This window comes from Seriola dumerili, unplaced genomic scaffold, assembly GCF_002260705.1.
Source record: "Seriola dumerili isolate Sdu_G_001 unplaced genomic scaffold, Sdu_1.0 BDQW01000036.1, whole genome shotgun sequence".
NCBI lineage: Eukaryota > Metazoa > Chordata > Actinopteri > Carangiformes > Carangidae > Seriola > Seriola dumerili.
Genome location: NW_019174291.1, coordinates 1,715,372 through 1,735,263, shown reverse-complemented (window position 1 = coordinate 1,735,263; position 19,892 = coordinate 1,715,372). Strand labels below are relative to the sequence as shown.

Here is a 19,892-nt window from a genome sequence, read left to right as displayed (position 1 = left end):
TCATATTATATATAAGTCATGTAATTGGTGTTTACCTGAACACCTTATAACATCGGTGACACAGCAGCAACCCTATTTGTCTCTGTCCTCACCTCTTTTTCTTGCTTCTCTTCAGTGACGCAGTTGGTAATTAAACTGTTGCTTTTCCTTCATTCATCCATCCATCCTTTCTTTCACTTCCCCTCCTCTTCTTTTCTTTGTCTCTCTCCCTCCCTCTCTCTCTCTCTCTCTCTCTGTCTTGTCCGTCTCTCTGTATATCTCTCGCCCTCTTCCTCTCTCAGTAAGTCTGGCTGACAGGGTATAGCCGAGGGCCACAGACCATGTTCTGTCTGTCAGGGTCTTCTCACCTGTCTGTCACATAAAATGGATGTTTAACATTACCCATCTGTACCCTTTACAAATACTGTGAGCCTGAATCATTTAAGAAGTCCGTTCACAACACAGATGGCTAACAGTGTATATGAAGATGAGGCTGACACTAAGACTGTGAGACCAACAAAAAATTTTTTTTATTTATCAGCAGTTTGAGAAACTGGTTCAAGAGTTTGTTTTTACCCTGCTTCTGTCTGAGCGTCCACACTAAGAGATGACAGGATTTTCATTTCTCCACACTGAACTGTACATGTTCACTGTGCCTGGTAGTAACCTTTAGTTGGCATGTGATGGACTGTCTCATTTACTGCCGCTGCTGGTTTACACTTCAGGTGCTTTGAAAGGTTTCTTACGCCCTTTTAGAGTTATCTGCTTATGTTTAAAATGGACAAAAACCTCCAGTACAGATCTGATAAAGTGCAGACCTCTCGCTCACTATGTCACCTCACTGAGTTCCAGTTTACTACACTGCTCATGGGGACTGTTTACTTATTGTTTGTCTTGAACTTTAATTGCTCTTGTATGTTCCTATTTTTATTCTCGTTTCATTTAATATACGTCTAAGTATTTATTTTCAAATTAGCTTTTCACCTGTACTTGCTCTGTCCTGTGCTGCTGCAACAGCTGAACGTTCCCTCTAGGGAGCTACAGCACACTACCATACAGTCTTATCTCAGAAGGTCAAAAGTACGATCACACTGGCAGCATTTTGTTGAAAAGGTCAAATGGTTTTTTTTTTTTTTTTTGTTTTTTTTAAACATGCCAGTTACATATAACTGTAGTTTGAACAGAATTTCACTGTGTAGATTACACATCAATTTTTAATCCTAAATTCAGCCTGGCTTTAGGTGGGATGTTTGACCTGCAGTCATTCACTTAAAATAAAAGCTGTAAGTTGGAGTTAAACTGCTGTACACCCACTTCTCAAAGTGTTCAGACAGAACTGTATACTACATATACTACTGCCTAATTCTCTTTTACAGACAACAGCAGGTCAATGGAGGACGCAATGATAATATTATTACTTAGGCAATAATGTAAAAGTAATTTTCACACCACACTCATGAAGTCATAAATAGTGCAATATTGCAGTTTGTGTTATTATTTTTACTGCCAGCTGAACAAATCAATTTGAATTTAACCACATGAAAATAATGACGGGGCCTGCTCCCACCGCTTAAAACAAACCTGATGAACAATTCTGCCTCACACACCCCCAACCAAGAGCGGCTGGAGCGAGACACTATCACACAGGGGAGGGTTAAAAAGCTTCGACACAGCACAGAGAAACAGCAGGAGCCAGGTTACATGACAGCAGCTACTGGTTTTACCCTCTTTATGTTTGTTTCAGTGTACACACTGTAGTCCTGTGACACTGCAATTTCAGAGAAGGTGTTCAGATGAACAGCGACACAGCAGGAAAGAGAAGAGAAAATAATTTCAAGGTTTATCTATCCAGATAGTGTTTGTGTGTTTGTCTAGTTCTGACTCACAGTCAAACTCATTTACTCCTACAAGCTCCATCAGCCTCCTATACACCTCACCACTGACACCATTATTGTTTTAGGCTGTATGAAATTATTACAGGCTACGAAAAATGCTGTAATAATGCCAACCTCATCCTTCAAGGATTATCAAGCTCGAGCAGGTTTAAGTCTCAGAAAATAGATTTTTTATATTGTGGTAAAAAGCAATCTAGAGAGTTATGCAGGGCTTTGGAAATATTTTACCTGCAGAGGACATGGAAAGTCCTTTAATAAGACACACTGTCCTTTGTGCTAACTGGCAATGGGTCTGTCTATCTTTCTCTCTCTCTGTGTGTGTGTGTGTGTGTGTGTGTGTGTGTGTGTGTGTGTGTGTGTGTGTGTGTGTGTGTGTGTGTGTGTGTGTGTGTGTGTGTGTGTGTGTGTGTGTGTAGTGTGTGCCCTCAGAGGAAAACCAGGTGACCCAGTGTTAATGGCTGTGAAATGGAGCTGTCCGTCTCCAGCTCCTCACCATGGCTTCGAGGCTGCAGGGCCACAACACTCCTGATGTAATTACAATGACCAGCCCCCTCTTCTCCTCACATACATGTGGCACTGTATGTTCCTGTGAACCATATCTATTCACGACCTTCATACTTGAGAGACAGATGTAGATGCTGTTACCTGTTGATGTTTTTATTTCTTTCCCTTCCACAGCCCTTTTATACTTACTTTTTCTTGGCAACCAAAGATTTCCATTCAGACTATCAAAACATGCCTGAAGGTTTGCCAAAAAATAAAGGTTCTGCTCCTAATCCATAAAAGGCTGGCTTTTTCTAGATAAATGTTTTCAGCCACGGGCAGCAGATCTAACCTGTGGTAACTGTATTATTAACTCACACCGCAGAAAAGGGGCTTTATAATATGGCAGCAGCTGTGCCTGAAAGATTTTTTTAAACTGAACATTTTATTGTGATCTGATCTTTGACTGTGTTGTCAGGTCATAAAAACTACTGGAGCTATGCCTGACAGGTGCTACAGGGAGTGATGTATTTAGTTTTTAACCATCCAGTGTTTTCCCGCTATAACCTCAGCCTCCATTCCACTAATGATTCTAAGATTCTGTAAATGCCATTTAACAATTAAGAATCCCAGTTTAGTGGAGGCGAGACTGAGATCATACAGCAGATGTGCTAATAAACCGTTTGGGTAGATAGAAATAAATGAGCCGATACACTTTTAGGGCCTAACATACCTTCTTTAAATGTCACTGCTCACAGTATATATATGTTCTAGTATATACAGTATATGTTCTAGTTATAGAGACGTCATCTTTATATAAAAACCCTCGAACAAACTCACAGGGCATGTGGAGCCTGCAGTTGTAACTTATCTTATTCACAGATATTCCTGTGTCTGTGTACTGCTTCTACTTAAAGCACATTAACTGTGCATCATCTCTGCAAGTTTCAGTTGCTTGTTGCGAGTTTTGAGAGAGTAAGAAAATAAGCGGCTGTAGCTGTAACAGCAGCTGCTAGCATCCTCGCCATTGTCGCCAGACTACCTGCGTTTTTGGCCTGACTTTCAGATTTTTGGGGTCCACATCTGGAAAACTTTTATTGAACTTAAGGAAACAAGTTTTCAACCTGTCTCTCTTCTGTTCTGTGTGAGGGGCTAAAACACACACACGGTGAAACAGAAAGCAGAGGAGGAGAGAAACGCCACGCTGTAAATCACAGCAAAATGCAGTACATACTCTCACACTGAGCTGAAATGAAACGAGTGCACATAAATGAGGTAAACAACATAAATAAAAAATTTTGTCTTTTAATTCTTTATGAAATAAAATAATTATGGTTACTCTCTTTATGGGCGGCGGGGAGGGCGGGGGGGGGGGGGGTCCTGTTAGGAGGGCGCCATGATGCCCTCAAGGCAAATCACTGCCAACAGATTCGTATTCAGTTAACAGAGATATGAAACACAGAAAAGCAGCAAATCCACGTCTGAGAAGCTGGAAGCAGCTAATCTTTTGCTTTTTTACTTGATAAATGACTTTGCGACATCACCACTTTCCCCCTCCTCTCCAATACTGACCTGTGTTCAACAGAGTGACAATAGAGTTCATTGAAAGTTGACTCTACTGCAGACATGACTGTGTTGCTAAAAGACGACACTACAGTGGCTGGATAACGGTGTTATCAGGAAGAGCAGCCAGACATTGGTGCAGGCCGGCTGCCAGATAAGGGAGGCAAACCCCCGAACACAATACTACCAGCAGAACAAAACACTCGCTCATGCTGACACACAGAGGGAGCACCCCACCACGCCAGAGTGTGTCAGTGTAGGGGAAGCATTTGATGTGCCAGTGTGGGTGTCATTTTGTAGATCATTAACCATGTTTCCATGTGTGGAGGATTGAGAGGAAGAAACTCTAAACTGCTTTTATATTAACCAATCATTTTGTGTGCAATTTGTGAGTGTGAGCACAACTATGGAAGTGTGTGAGGGGAGCCGCCATGCTAAATAGCAGCAGCAGTAGCCAGAGCCGTGTGTCAGTTATCCTGCAGTAACAATGAGCAGTGACCTAATGGTCACAACGACTGACCCCTGCTCTGACCCCGCCGCTATAAAAAATATAAAAAAAAAAAACATCACAGTCCGACGCCACAGGGAAACACAGAGGAAGAGTCGGTGACATCGGTCAGCCTGGTCACTTTATTATGGTACAGATCTGCCGGCTCGTTTAGGACTCAGGGATAATTCTTCATGAATTATTTACAGCACAGAATATGCACCCTCCCATTTAAACAAAGAATTATTGTGGTACAAATGTCTTTTTGCCTCAGGTCTCACACATGAGTTTTCTAGAGCAGACTTGAGCTGAATTGAAATGAGATGGCACAAGTTTAAACATGTTTAACGTGCCCTGTGGAGATTTCGTCATAAACCAACACGGTTTGTTTTCTCCCCAAAACACACTGTGTATTTTCTTGTGGTCTTATGGACAAATTGATTGTATTTTGTACCTCATAAAACCTGCACATGGGTTTCTAATATTGCATTGTTTATATTCTTTTAGGTCTCATTCTTTTTTTATGGGGGCATTTCCACCTTTTACAGCACGTAGCTGCCACAAACTGTTAGAGTGCCGATGTACTTGCTTTTGAGTGTTTCTCAGATTCATTCATCAGAATTCATTTACCTCTAGTTTTTAAGTATTCTGTCATAACCTACAATGAATGTATGAAAAAGGGCATTACAAATCCAAGCTGACTGAACCTTGAATGTTTTCTGGTTTTACCTGAAAATCAAAACGCCTGCATAAATCTTGTTTGAAGAATATAAATGTTACAAGGCAACTCCACCAATTTTACATATCAAAGTCTGTTTACAGGCGGAAAAAGTACCACAAAGCCTTTAGTGTTGCCAGAGGGAGCTTAGTGAAGTCTGATAAATATCCTCAAGTGATGTCACTTGAGCCGGTGTTGGTTCAGTCTGAGAACTAGAAGATTGAAAAATAAAAAAATCAGAGCACGTGGAGTTAGAAAGAAGTGTGTTTATCAGGCCTCAGTAGCCTGCTCCTCACATCTGCTTGAGACGAGCAACTCAAGGCTACATTAGTCGCTACTAACATAACAAGCCTGAGTTGCACTGTGGGTAATGTAGGAGCCAGGTTTGGCACGTATGGAATAAAAAAGATGATATCTCTGGTTCTGCTGTATTGATTTTGAGTCTGACAGTGTTATAGGAGTGTAATGCTAAAGTGTTGGAAGAGACATTAAACCAACTGCAGCCACATTCGACCAGCTCAGAGTTGCATAAGGAGAGCCAGAGGCTTCTGCAAGACGCATCCACATCCAACATGCAGTGTTTCATAACATAATGTTTGCTGCTCAGCATAATCTGTATTTCATATTAATCTGTCAAATGAAAAATATGAACATAGACCAATAAATCCTTCAGTGGCACAGACAATTTTCAGACTAGAGGCAATTCACTCACTCTTTACCATCAAAGAGATTTTAACATACATAAAAAAAACTCTGTCTTGCCTGTAATTGACATAGATAAATGCTGATCGAATACTAGTGACAGTAAACGCAACATAAACAATATAGATCACAGCTAACAAGCTAAAAAAGCCTGAGGATACAATGCTTTTCCGTTATAATACTGCAGAGGTCAGAGGTCACATGAGCTTACTGTGCAGGAGATGTTTACATCTTATATAACACACTTTTCGCCTTGATTACAAATGGTTGCAATGATGGCCATATGTACCCCCCCACCCCACCCCACCCCACCCCACCCCACAGGGGATATTNCACCCACACACACACACAGCTGACATGAAACAGCAACATAAAGGTAAACAAAAACACACACTTTCACATAAACACACCAGCACACACAAAAGCTTTAAGACTTCTTAAGAGGAACCATTCACATTCAGAGAGTTCCCATGCAGAGACGGTCTGCGGGCTTCTCACACATCAGAGTTCAGACCGCAGCCACATCAGATGCCGAAAGCTTTCAGACTTACGGACCAGCATTACAATGACATAATATCAGGTAACGCTTCAGACCACAGCCTAGTTTCAATGTTTTTAATGTTTCTTTTTTTTTTTTCCTTCACAGTATTGTTTTGCAACAAACCCTGAGGTTTAGCCTGGGAGGACGGGTGACACTGTGAGACTAAATCATGTAACACCAGGCCTGATGGAAAAAACAGGGTTCTGCTTTTGTTTAATTTCGTTATCAATGGATTTTCTCTGGGCTCCAGTTTGGTTTGGAGCAAAGACTGTGCCCAGCATCAGGTCACCTTGTTAAAGAGTCTGAAACATCAATTTGCAGCATCCTGCAGGAGCCAATATTGTGATTTAACTGCAGCTGCTGCTGAGGACAGAATGAAGAAAGCATCAGACTGTGGAAAATCCACTTCCTGCCATTACAATGTACACAAACAACCACACACACACACACGCTATACATATGTATATGCATATGATACACCAAGAATACACACACACTCAATAAACACTCAAGCATCAGTGAGACCATTACTGATTTAAAGAGGTCAGTGACAGGATTCGATGTGGCCACAGTGTGTTTGATGAGTCACAGTGCGGGGGTGTGTGGAGGAAGGATGACTTTAGAAAGCAATAACCAAGCACCACTCTGTGTGTGTGTGTGTGTGTGTGTGTGTGTGTGTGTGTGTGTGTGTGTGTGTGTGTGCGTGGGCGTGCGTGTGCGTGTGTGTGTTGTTAGTTCTGATTCAGACAGACAGAGAGAAGATTTGATGAGACTGTGGCCAAAAACAACCTCAATGTAATTACCCTGTCTGATGCTGAGGAGGAGGTAGACGAGAACAGACAGAGGATATTTGATTGTCACGTTTAGGCAGCCTCTTCCACAATTTGTGACCAGTCCCAGTAAATCATTTATAAAGATCTTGAATGTATTTTTCAAATCCCAGCAATTTTTCCCCACTAAATTACCAATTCTACCAATCATTGCAGTTTGCTTGCAATTGATCAATTTCAGAACAAGCTAAAGTCAAATAAAAATCAACCCTCAATCTCTACACAACCAACCTTGTATCTATGATGAGACCATTTCTAAAGTAATGGAAACTAAATCATATGTAATCTAATACCTAAAACTAACCATCTGATTGATGTAGCTTCATGTTGCTGTATACAGCATGGAAGGAAGCACTACAGGCTCATTTCAAGTTAGAGAAGTGTTTTCAACAGAGTGGCTTGGCTTCTCTATAAGAAGAGAAACGTCCATAAACAGATCAATCCTGAGAGATTCCAAAAATATCACCAAAATGACAGCGAGCTAAATCTAAATCTTTTAGATGAGCCACTGCGAGGCAGGAACGCAGGATGTTTAATCTGCTGCCTCGTTCATTCAGTCGCTCTGGAGGAAAAGTCTGAGCTCCAGTCTCTGGATGTGGATGTAAGAAAGAAAGAGTGGGCGTGACTGACAGAGAGATTAAGTGACATAAGAGAGATCTCAATATTAACACACACACACACACACACACACACACACCTCCCCCATAAGGACAACAGCCAATAGAAGGACAGCCGGTGGCACAGTTCCTGGACTCAGACCAATGACTGTATGTGGGTGGACTGGTGGGGTGTATCATGATCATGTCTGTTTGTGTATACATGTGTGTGTCCATGTGTGCGGTGAATGTGTGGTCTGAGGGTATGATGGCCGACTGGGCGGGTGCTGTGTCTCCTGTGTGTAAAAACTGAGCACTACAATCTGTTGAAGGAGTGTGGAGTGTGCGGTGTGAACTGTATATATCTGTAGATGAACGGGATGAGTGAGCATCATTCACAGCAATAGGCAACAAAAGGTGCCACGAGGCAGGCTGATTTTGTACCTACAGTGTGAGACATGTCTGTGTCCCTAAAGTGATATTCTGGAGAAAAAAAAAAACCCAAACTCTCACTCTCAGACTTCAAAGCCAACAGTTTGCTCCCTCTGAGAACAGACTGTAGTAAGACTGCAGTGATGATGAACTCCAACAGTGTCAACGTTTCACAGCAGAATCCACAGAGATGTCTCAAAGCACTCCTGCTACCCTCCTACTATCCTACTCTCCTCTCTTACTTCATCTGCATGCTGAGTGATGTATTTCAAACACATCAGCTGCTTCTGTGTCAATCCTCACATGACACTGTGAAGCCTGTGAACATCCCCGAGCACTGATCTGCACCTTACAGCACCCGACTCCTGTTCTTGCGTTGCTCACCCGTTGGCTAGCCTGATGCTGCACCACGGCTAACTCTCGCTAGAAGTTTGACACGAAGGAGCCTGATGCACGAAGAACAGAAAGAACCAATATTTACACTTTCTGAATCTTTATCATTTGCTTTTGCTCTTGGTTTCAGTGCAGCTCCAATAGAAAACATTACCCTACCTCCACTGCCATCACAAGCCTGGTTTTGTTGCACTGAAGCAGTATTACACCAGACACTCTCTCTTTTGGTTTGACTGAAGTTCCACAAAAGACATAGATATGTCCCAGCGGTAAAATGTGAAACCTGAAAGCTGCATTTGGTGGAAACGTCTATCACATCTCAGTGCTCGTGGTCTGCAGGTGCATCCCAGCTTTGTATCCCTAGGAATGACATTAATGCCAGCGTCAATACAGGAAGTGGTTCATCCATTATGTAGAGAAGGTGAACAGAAGAGTGTAGAGGTCAGGCTGGTGGTGGGTTGGTAGTGTGTCTGATTTCCATGCAAGAGACTGGAGTTTGTGTCCCATCATAGACCTGAGGTTAATGTGTGCTTCGATGAGCCATTAGCATGATCTTACCATAAGCTTAACATGTTTAAGTTGCTTGTCCCTGCCCATAACTTAACCAATAAATTATTAGATCCTCTACTTCCAGTGAAGCTGAGGAGCTGAGGAGATGATGAGCATGACATAAATTCAACTGCCTGTTTATGATGTAAAACTGATGCAGTCCAATGACATAATGAAGGTTTCAGAGAGGTATGGATTCAACTTTAAGGTGACTTTGGAGGCTGGAGTTTGTGGAGCTGTTGAGCTGTGTTGCATTACAACAAGAGGTGTTTCTGTTTTCATTGATATAAATTGGGTAGACAAAATAATTTAAAATACCAGTATATAATAATACAATTCAACAGCATCACAAACTGCAGCTTCCAAAATGACCATAAAGTTGAGTCAGCACCCTCTGAAACAGTTTCAACGAGGGTATTAAGTCACATTTTTGCTGGAGTATTCCTTTAATATACTGCTAGGATGGGCTGTATATTAAATACTGTTTTGTTTGCCATGAACATAAACATGTCAGCTGATATTTGCTTGACTGAAACAGCAGAACTGAATTGCAGATGTGCAAACAGAAACCACCCTAGTAGTGTTCTTAAATGACATTTACATATCTACATGACATTTACATATCTACATGACATTTACATATCTACATGTGACTGCAAAATGAACATCAGCCTCTTGTTACATTAGAAAAGAGACTGAGGTTGTGTGGTGCCATATGACATCATGAATCACTAATAACTCTCTTTCTCCTGATCCTTGAGGAGAGAGGAAATGCATGAGTGGACACATTTACTGCCTGTCAATCACACGCAGATTTAAAGTGAAGGTGGGGGGTTGAGACAGGGTGGCTTGAAGGTAGGTGACGTGAAGGGGGGAGGGAAAGAACGAAGGTCAGAGGAGAAGGAATAAAGGATGACGAGGCAGGTGCTGAATCTGTCAGTCACACAAGGAGGAAGATGAGTGGGCGGAGCCTGGATCAGAGGATGTTTGGTGATGGTTTTAAGTCAAAAAGAGTCAAGTAAATGTTATTTAGACTGTGGATGACTGTCTTCAACACAGACTGAAAATATATTAAAAAGGAGAATGAAACACTATAAAGGCCCCTAAGAATCAACCATTTTCTTTTATGGTTTGAGGCAAAGACTTTCTTGTCATGGTCATGAAAGTCCCCGTTGTAGGTGCTAGAAAACTCCGGAGTAGTGTGGACGCCAGGTGTAAACATAGCAGAAGTGATGCGATATAGCCTCAGGGTACCACTTTGGTCCAGACTAAGCTCAGCTATCAGGTGGATTTCCATGTTTTATATTATGGTCCCCAGACAATGAATCCACTGACTTTTGCTATAGATTGACATTTTGGGATTTAAATGAAATATCTTTACAGCTACTGAATTGATGGATTAAATCGGTCATATCCTTTGGTTTATGACTCAATACTTCAAAACTAATGACATTCCCATCACAATGCTAAAATGCTGAACATAGTAAACATTATAATGGATTAGCATTAGTTAACATTGTCATTAAGCACGTTAGCATACTGATGTTAGCACTGAGCTCATGCACAACTGTGTCTATGTACAGTCTCATAGAGCTGATAGCATGACTGTAGACTCTGGTTAAATTCATAATATTTAAAATTTCTCATTTTGGTGATTTTACAGATGCGACTGAAGGAGTTTCTTAAACGTATGGCTATAGAGAAAAAAAGAAGAAGAGGACTAATAAAGGATACGGTCACTGAGTGGGCACCTGTCATCTCTGGTGTATCAATAAATGAACACCTCAGAGGCACAGAGTCCCACAATCACCACTCTCCAAACCTACAGTCCACTCAGAGCTAATCCAGCCTACACCTGCCCACACAAGAGCACTATATTCCTCCACACTGCAGCAACACCTGACTACACCCTCAGATGACAGATATGACAGGCAGGGGAGTCGAGTGTGGGGACAGTATGAGGGCAATGAGATAAAATGATGGGAAGGACAAAATAAATAGGTAGTTAGAGGAAGAAGAGATAAAGGAAAGAAGGAGGTGTAGAGAGGGGAGGAATTAGAGCATGAGAGGATGAGAGGAGAGAGATTAGTAAGAGTAACAAAATAAAGGATGTTGGAGGATGAAAAATAAGGCATTAAAGAAGGGAGGAGATCTGAAGAAAGGAGAAACAGAAAAACAGATCAAGAGGAAAGAGGGAAAACAGTGTGGAAAAAGGAAAACAGCTGATAAAGAATGGTATGAGATGCAGAAGGATGTAATGGGTGTAACAGAAAGGGGGAGGAGATGAAAGAGGAGGAAATCATATGAGCAGAGGAGAGCATGACAGAAGGAGGAGGAAGGATAAAAGTGAAGAAGTAAAAGAGGATGGATTGAAGAGAGATGAGAGAAGATTATGACAAATGACTTGACAAATGAAAAAGTCATTTGGAGGATGGGACAGATGTGTGAGGATGACAAAGGAAAGATGAGCAATGGAGAGAGAAAGGGAAGAAGAGATGAAATGAAGAATTAAGAGGGTGTTTTTCATTGAAACTGGAGGAATGAAGAATGGGTGAAAGATAAAAGATGGACAAAGACAAGAAAGCCTGAGAGGACATAAGTGAGGCAGTGAGGATAGAGGGATGAGAGAAACAAAGAGCTGGAAGGAGGAGTCATAAATTGCTCTGTGTCTGATTCTGGTGTCAGATGAAAAATTTCCCACCAGCAGTCCCACTCCCTCTGGAGTCCTAATGCCAAGACTCTGAGCTTTTAATAGGCACACACTGAGCAGAGACATAACATACTGTAAAAACACACACACACACACACACACACACACACACACACACACGATGCTAATAATCCACAATCCCTTAAGCACGCAGAAAAAGATGCACAAACACTCAGGCAAGGGCAAAGAATCATGAGGAGAAAGTCACAGTGGGGCGTCAAAACATTGCTCCAAATTCACGTCATCTGAATCTGAAAGACTGCAGTGGATTCACTCACAGCAGTGACAGATCAGAGCAGCAGTGTGCACATTCCCTGCCACAAACCATCCCCACAGAACTTATGAGGACTGATTTGATTATTTATTTGCTGCTGGAACAACAGATATTAACAACCAAATAACCCGGTTTTAACTCAACGCCTGGACAAGAAACTTTCATCACAAGTACCTGACAATTACACAACATCACACACACAAAAAACATTTTTATAAATATTAAATCATCATTGTGTGTGTTTGGTAGTACAGCAGTATATAGAGAGGTGGTGATGATTGAGGTGATGCCACAAAGTTTCTGACTGGAATCAAACTGACACACAGACACACAGACACACACACACACACACAAAACTAAAAGGTCTCAAATTAAAGAGTGTATCTGTTTGAACCTGTCAGGCTTACAGTGTAAACTGTATGTCAGTGACACCATAACCTTCATTCATAGAAACAAGACGCAGGCTGTAGAGACTGGTGAGAGAGAGAGAGAGAGGGTAGGGGTGAGTGAGGTGACATGTATGTAAGTGCAAGTGGAGGAAAGGCTAATTACAAATTATTTAAATGCAAATTAAAGAAGTGAGAGAGAAACACGGGGGGATGGGCAGAGAGAGCAGGGGTAGCCAAGTGTAAAGGTGAGAGCTGAAAGGATGAAGCTTTAGGAAAGTGGAGAGACACCGGTTCGATGCCAGGAGAGCGACAGGAATCCAACATCAACAGAAACGTGCCATGGTTACTCTGGTTATGTAACCTTGTAGCACTGAAAGTGAAATTCTTCGAGGCACCTGACACAAAGGCGCACAGGCACAGTGCAGCTCAGTTCAACCCATAATGCATCACTGCTGTAAAAGTAGACAAGAATGTGACACATAAAATCCATTTCTCCTTCGGATGACTGTGTGTGTGTGTGTGTGTGTGTGTGTGTGTGTGTGTGTGTGTGTGTGTGTGTGTGTGTCTACTACCTCTATAACACACAGTTTCAAACATATCTGATAATAAGAGCATGGTTTCATCGCAGGAGAACTGAGGCTCTTCACACACTATGATACACACACACAGTATTCAGTTCATCAATGATACAGATGCAGCATGCAGCTCTCTGTCTTTGCTTCTCTGTCTGAAGAATCTGTAGTTCATGAGATGTCTGTGCAGTCAGTCTCTTTAACTGTGACTTTGTGACTCCATTTGTCTCTTACAAGTTAAAACTGCACATTTTTCATTTCCATATCACTTTTGCATGCGTGTGTGTCTTTGTGTTTATGTGTTAGTGACATTTTGCCTTCTGTCTAATCCATGGGAACAGTTAGTGTGGCACCAATCCTAGCGAGAGTCATAATGCACTGCCAGTTTAGAGGAATGCCCAGCAGATTTTACAGAAAGCAGAGATGATGCAACACTTGACATTATGTATTTATTGCTCATTACACCTTTCACAAGGCAGAGCTCTGACGGAGCACAGCCACTGTGACCACAGCTGCTGTTTCTATGGCGTTATTGATATGGCAATGGTAGCCATACTCTTAACTGCTCCTTTTAACATTAGCAGAGAAAGAAGAGTGAAGCATAGTGAAGCCTCTTGGGCTTTGAAGTAGCCTTGTTCTGTTATTAGATATGATGGATGTGTTATCATCACAGAAGTTCAAGAATGGCTTCAACACAGTCCTCAGCTGGCACAACCATGTCACTTCACCGGACAGACACCTGCATGATAATAATACTAAATACTAATGGTTCATACTAGTAGTCATACCAACCAAGGCCACAGCCATGGCTACAGCCACAACCAGCAACAGCAATGTGCCAAGACTACAGTCACAATCACAGCCAGTCATAACACAGTGTAGAAAAACAAGGATGCCCAGCCTCCACAAGTAATAATGATACAGATTTACAGATTTACAGCTGTGCAGCGGTTTGCCCACTGTGACTGTGGTTAAAATGGCAGCATAATACACATCATATAATGATACAATTCAGCCTTCCTCTGTGGATTAGAGGGAATGCAAAACACTGCATGGTAACAAGAAGCTTCGTGAGGCTGAGGGGAACAGCAGATTCAGATGATCATTTTTTCTTTGAAGGTTCATCACTTGAAGCGACACCGTTCACATTTTCACACTGTTGGACTGGACTTCTGTGACAAACAACGCTCAAGTCCTGATCTAGTCAAACTCCATAACAATAAAAAGATGGATCTCACCTGACTGACAGGACATGTGCACACAGCTTGAATGTTTAAAATGATTCCCCTGCAATGAAAGGACTTCAAGGCTTAAAAGTCAGTTTGCTCAGTAAGACTTGTGACTCAACATGTTCTACTTCTTCTTGTACTAGTTCTTGATTGTTGACAAGATTTTAACACAAAGAAAAAGCTGAGTAAGAGGAGCTTGATTTTTTTGCTCCATATGTGACACCAAAGGTTCTTTCTGTATGTCTGTTCGTCCATCCGTCTTTTTGACATGTTTTTGTTCTTATGACCCTTCATAAAGCTGCTCTCTAAGGCTCTGTGTATCTGATGTCTAGTTTTTATTTTCTGCCTGTCTACCTGTCTTATAGTCCATCTCATGGATCTTATTGAACTTCAGTGCTCCAGAGGAAGAAACTGGAGGTGTAGGTATCGGAGAAGATCAGCCTGTATGTTCATGTATTTGCTCATTAGTTTGCTTTGTTTGCCATTCACCAATATCTCACTTCACACTGACTCCATTTCAGCCAAACTTGATGCATCTCAAAGCAGTGCTCCCACATGTTCAAATTTACACTTAAATCACTAAAGTGATGAAGCTCAAGACTTTTCTCCACAATATTGAGTGACAGTCTATCTGTCCTGCCTAAGAAAATCAATCCCTGTCTCTGTTTATATGAGCCTGTGTACCACCCCCTGCTGAGACACATGCTATTTCTCCTGCACCACTCAGCCACATCATTTGTGTAATTAAAAACTGTGAAAAGAGGCCGTGGATGAGGCTGGAGGTATGGAAACAGCCTCTGTATGTATCCCATGAGAGCAATCAGACAGAAGAGACCGAGGAAGCAACAAGGAGGAGTTAAGAGTCAGGAGGAAAATGGATAACGAGGCGATGAGATGAAAGAAGATAGAGAAAGTGAATGTTAATTTGATAAAGTAGATTTTTTTTTTTTTTTAAAGCTTCTTTGGTTTGTTGCTCTTTGTGTGTTCTTTATGTTGTTTGGATATTTGCACACTCATCTTTACAGTCATCTGCAGATTCTTTAAAGCTCCAGCAAGGAGTGTTTGATCCTGCTTGTTTGTTAGTTACCAGGATATTTGGTGGAGATCCAGGTCTTATTTTCAAAGGGATTACCTCAAAACTAAAGATCAAATGGGCAGTTTTTCAGTGCCTTTCAAAATGCATATAGCACAACTATCTAACTACTTGGTGAAGGTTATGAAACTAGTGTGGTCATGGTTAACAGAAAATCTACAAAACATAAAACAAAAACTATTATTTTCTCAATTAATCGATTCATCTTTTGGTCCATAAAATATTATAGAAAACAATGAAAAATGCAGATCATAATATCACAGAGTCCAGGACACGGGATCTCCTCACAACTCCTTATATCCAACATACAGCCCGAAGAAGCCTAATGTTGATTTTGTGTCGATTGACTAATTGATATATGGACTAATCACTCGCAGCTCTAAAACCCTATCTGTCAGTAAGAAGCAGTCTATGACCACTGGGCTACCTTGTCAAAGTCACACCTCATCCCTAATGGGTTTTGAAATGTTACAACGTCTGTCTTCTGACTTTGAGACACTAAACCCAGTGTTCAAATGGCCACATTAAGCCCTTGTCATGTTCACATAAACATACTTTGTGTTAGGAATATGAACAAACAACTAGTGCTGTTGTTTTCCTCATGAGGACAGTTTCATTTCTTAATGTTGCAACACAGGGCTGTACTTATTGTCTATCCTCATGCATAGTTTAATGATGAAAATTAAAAAACTGAACTCAACTAAAACAACACGTCTGGATGACTCCACAGCCTGTGCTGGTGTATTACAGCTCAGTTTTAAACATTTTATCTTATGTCTTTCTTTGGCACTACATATTCTTGGCCAGTGTTTCTGGACTGCGCTGCCTAGAAATCGTTGTCTGTGAGACAGTGCTGATTGTGGTTTTCCATCGATGATGTTTCATTTGCTTTAGTGTATCATTATTTTTTCTGATCATGTTAACTTTACATTTCCTTCTCCTGCTTATTACAAACAGTAAATACATCACTTCATCACATCAGGTCTACAGAGCAACAGTGGGAAGAGAGGCGAGGTTTCCTGATGTGGCTTTCTGCTAAATCGTAAGAAAAGACAAACAAATATTTCAGCCTATATTAAAATGTTGCAGATTATCACAGTACCAGCTGAGCTGGAACGTATAGTCTTATGTTACAGCTCTTTGCTCCATCAGAGGGGCTCAGCACCCAACAGTATGGCTTGCGGTTGTGCCAGAGCTTCTCCCAAGTGTGATTTGTAAATGTCCAAGCGTGAGGAGGGGTGGTGATGAAAGAGCAGCACAACAGCCCCTGGGTAAGTAAAGGTTAAAAGATGCAGAAAACAGGGGAACATATAGGCTACATGTATGTTTCTCTATGTGTAAGTGGCTGTGGATAAGAGAGTCTGCTAAATGCCTTATAGCTGTGAAATGTACTACAACGCAGAGAGGAAAAAAATATAGAGGATGTAAGGATGGGAGGAGATGCCGTGGGAGCAGGGAGGAGAGGAGAGGAAAGGAGGCGAGGGAGAGGAAGGAGAAGATGGAAGAAGGCAGGGGTGAGACAGAGAGAGAGAGAGAGAGAGAGAGAGAGAGAGAGAGAGAGAGAGAGAGAGAGAGAGAGAGATAATGGTAGGAAAGGAAGAGGAGAGGCAGGGAGACGGAGACAGAGAGAGGAGGGAGGGGCGTTAATGAATAATCCATCAGCCAATAGAAAAGGTAAAGCAGCATTTGGATGTTGCTCACAAGGAGCTAAACATGTTGGTGGGGTTGTGCGAAGGGTTGTGTAAGCAAATATCAAATGTCAAAGGACAGAAAAACAAAAGTGTCATCATTCCTGTGTCCAAACCACCGTCCAAGGAGCCACACAAGAAGAAGAACACACTGTACACCATGAGCTGAGGTTGATGAAATGATGAAACAACACTAATTATTCCTAACACATTTCCTCAGGGACAAATGACGTGTCTGTTGGTGCCTTATTATAATTTATGACATTTAATTCCCATTATATCCCTATAATGTTTCTAATCATCAGGATCCCCACTGTTTCCTGTTCTGCTGCTGCATCTGTATCATGCAGCCTTTTTCCATCAACGATGGACGGAAGGATGGAAGGGGAGTTATACGGCCTTACAGGCATAGAGATGAATGGAGGAAGGGCTGGGCTAACGGCTGGTGCAGGGAAAACAAGGGAAGTCCCAGAAAAACTGCAGAGACAGAGAGAGGGAGACAGAGAGAGGGAGGAAAAGCCCAGGGAAGCCCCGCTGCAGTTTCTGTGCACAGGAGGAGGATCCACACCTCTCCTCTTTCTCTACAGCCTGCTACAGCTGCAGCCAGCTCCCTCATTAAAACTACAGCCAGACTTCAGACTGAATGCATAAACTATTTTACATTTAATCAAGTGCTGTGCTTCCTTCTGTGTGCCCTGCAGGTCCGCCTCAAGCTTACAAAGCTGAAATCATGTGAATAAAAAAAAAAAAAGGTCACACTGAAACAATAGACCACAATCTGATATAAATTAAAACACTGTCTATATTGTTACACTGACCTATTTCGAAATCACTCCTGGATATGTTGCCGAATAAGACGCATATATTCCGTGCATGCATGTAAATGCATGTGCAATAATTGAAATGACTGTTTTGTGTAGTTTGCGTTTATTTCGTTCATATGTTGTACAGAATTATTTACAAAAATACAAGATTTATTTTCCATCTATAACTGTATCCGTCGTTAAAACGGCTGGGACGCAGTTACGCAACATTAATGAACGGCGCCTGCACCTCTAAGTCGCTTTAAAGCACAAGTCGCTCGGTCAGTTGAAACGCTGAAACAGTCCGGCATCATGAACTGGAGTAGTGCGACGTTAAGGTGGACACACACACACACACACACACACACACACACACACACACACACACACACACACACACAACGCAACCCAGAACAGATGTCCTGCTCGGACAGATCACTCTGCTGCGTCGAGGTTGGCAGAAAGAGACAGGAGGAAACCGGAAAACCAGCGAAGCACTTTTCAAGATAAAAGCGTAAAGGGTGTAAATTTTGAAACAAAAAGGAATAATGTCGAAAAAGAATTTTGTCACATAATCAGATAAAATTTTAATCTCAAAATACTCTGTTTTTTTACTAAATTTAATTAGACTTCACCAATTAAGCCTGGCGTATTTTGGTTTCTGACAGAGATAAAGATGGATGATGTGCAACTATCCAATATAAAAGTAGGACCTTTTACACGAAACCCCGACCAAAGGCAATCTGTGAGCGCAAACAAGCGTGAAAGCGTTCAATAGCATGCCTTTACTTTGAAAGTTCAACCAGAAGTTATGCGTTTCTTTCCGCTGACTTGACGCCGGTCTCCGCAGCCAAGAGGCGCAGTATCAGCAGAGAATTACTACTACAACCTCACGCTGTCTCACCAACGACACAACAGCACCGACAATGTAAACATGCAGGAGCCGTGTGATATTCTCACCTGTTTATGTCACGTCTGAAATACAGGCTATGTTTTTACTCTAAGCAGAATCAGTTTAACTAAATGCGTGGTTAACTTTTTCTATCCATTCAAAAGGCAGCACAAATGTCAGTGAGTGTTGTTGATCCCAGCGCTCCCAGCTGCACGGACTCCCTCTGGGGCACGCAGGGCAGTAACGCTCATTAAACTGGGAGCCACTTTGGATGAAAGCGCCGGGCAGGAGGCTTAACGTAGTCTGTGTGCAGCTCACAAAACCCCCGCAACATCCTTAGCATTTCACTCACGCTCCTAAAAAAAAAAACTTCAGGGGAAAATAGGACGCGGAGGGGCTTACGGGAGGAAATCTGTCGAGCGCGGCGTTTATATCAAAACCAATCCAAAGATTATGGCGATTGCTGTCAAAACAGAGATTCGCATCGCATGTCTTTGTAAACAGACACATCGGTTATGACATATAATTAACGACTTTAAAGCGCTGACAACTCTTATAGAGCGAGACTCCGCCAACAGTCTAGTTTTTGGCACCACGAAGCAGCTCCACATGGTCGTACACGGCCAGAATCAGCAGCCAGTGATGCCCGCATGGGGCTATGCAAGCGCACATGAACAAGTGCGCACAACAAACAGGCACACGCTGTACACAAACAGAGTACAACTGTCAGGGAAATGTCTCTTACCTTCTGTTCTAGTGCCAGTCTGCACTCGAAGCGATGAGCATAGTATCAGATGTTAGTACGAAAGACTGGCGGAGAAAACTGTCCTCGGTGCTGCGCTCCGCCGCTGCTCGACTCTCTTTCTCTCCCTCTTTCTCTCTCGCTCTCTCTCTCGATACACTCATACTGCACACACACACACACAATCGCGCTCCCCCTCCCCGCGGTCCCTCATTACACACACACACACACCAGACGCTGCGCGCAGCCGGGCGGGGTGCCGAGGAGCGCGGTTTGGCCTCGGGGGCGCGGATGGATGGGGAGAGGGGATATGCGCCTGGGAGAGGAGAGGA

At 42.2% G+C, this 19,892-nt stretch overlaps 1 protein-coding gene across 1 annotated transcript in view; it reads right to left on the bottom strand.

The window, feature by feature from the left end:
* Nucleotides 1–19,676, bottom strand: part of LOC111216868 (sodium/calcium exchanger 2-like) — a 165,952-nt gene extending 146,276 nt beyond the window's left edge. Inside the window, exon 1 of the mRNA XM_022738504.1 lies at nt 19,564–19,676. The gene's annotated coding sequence lies outside the window, so the exon portion shown is untranslated. The remainder of the gene's footprint in view (nt 1–19,563) is intronic.
* Nucleotides 19,677–19,892: the final 216 nt, after the last annotated feature.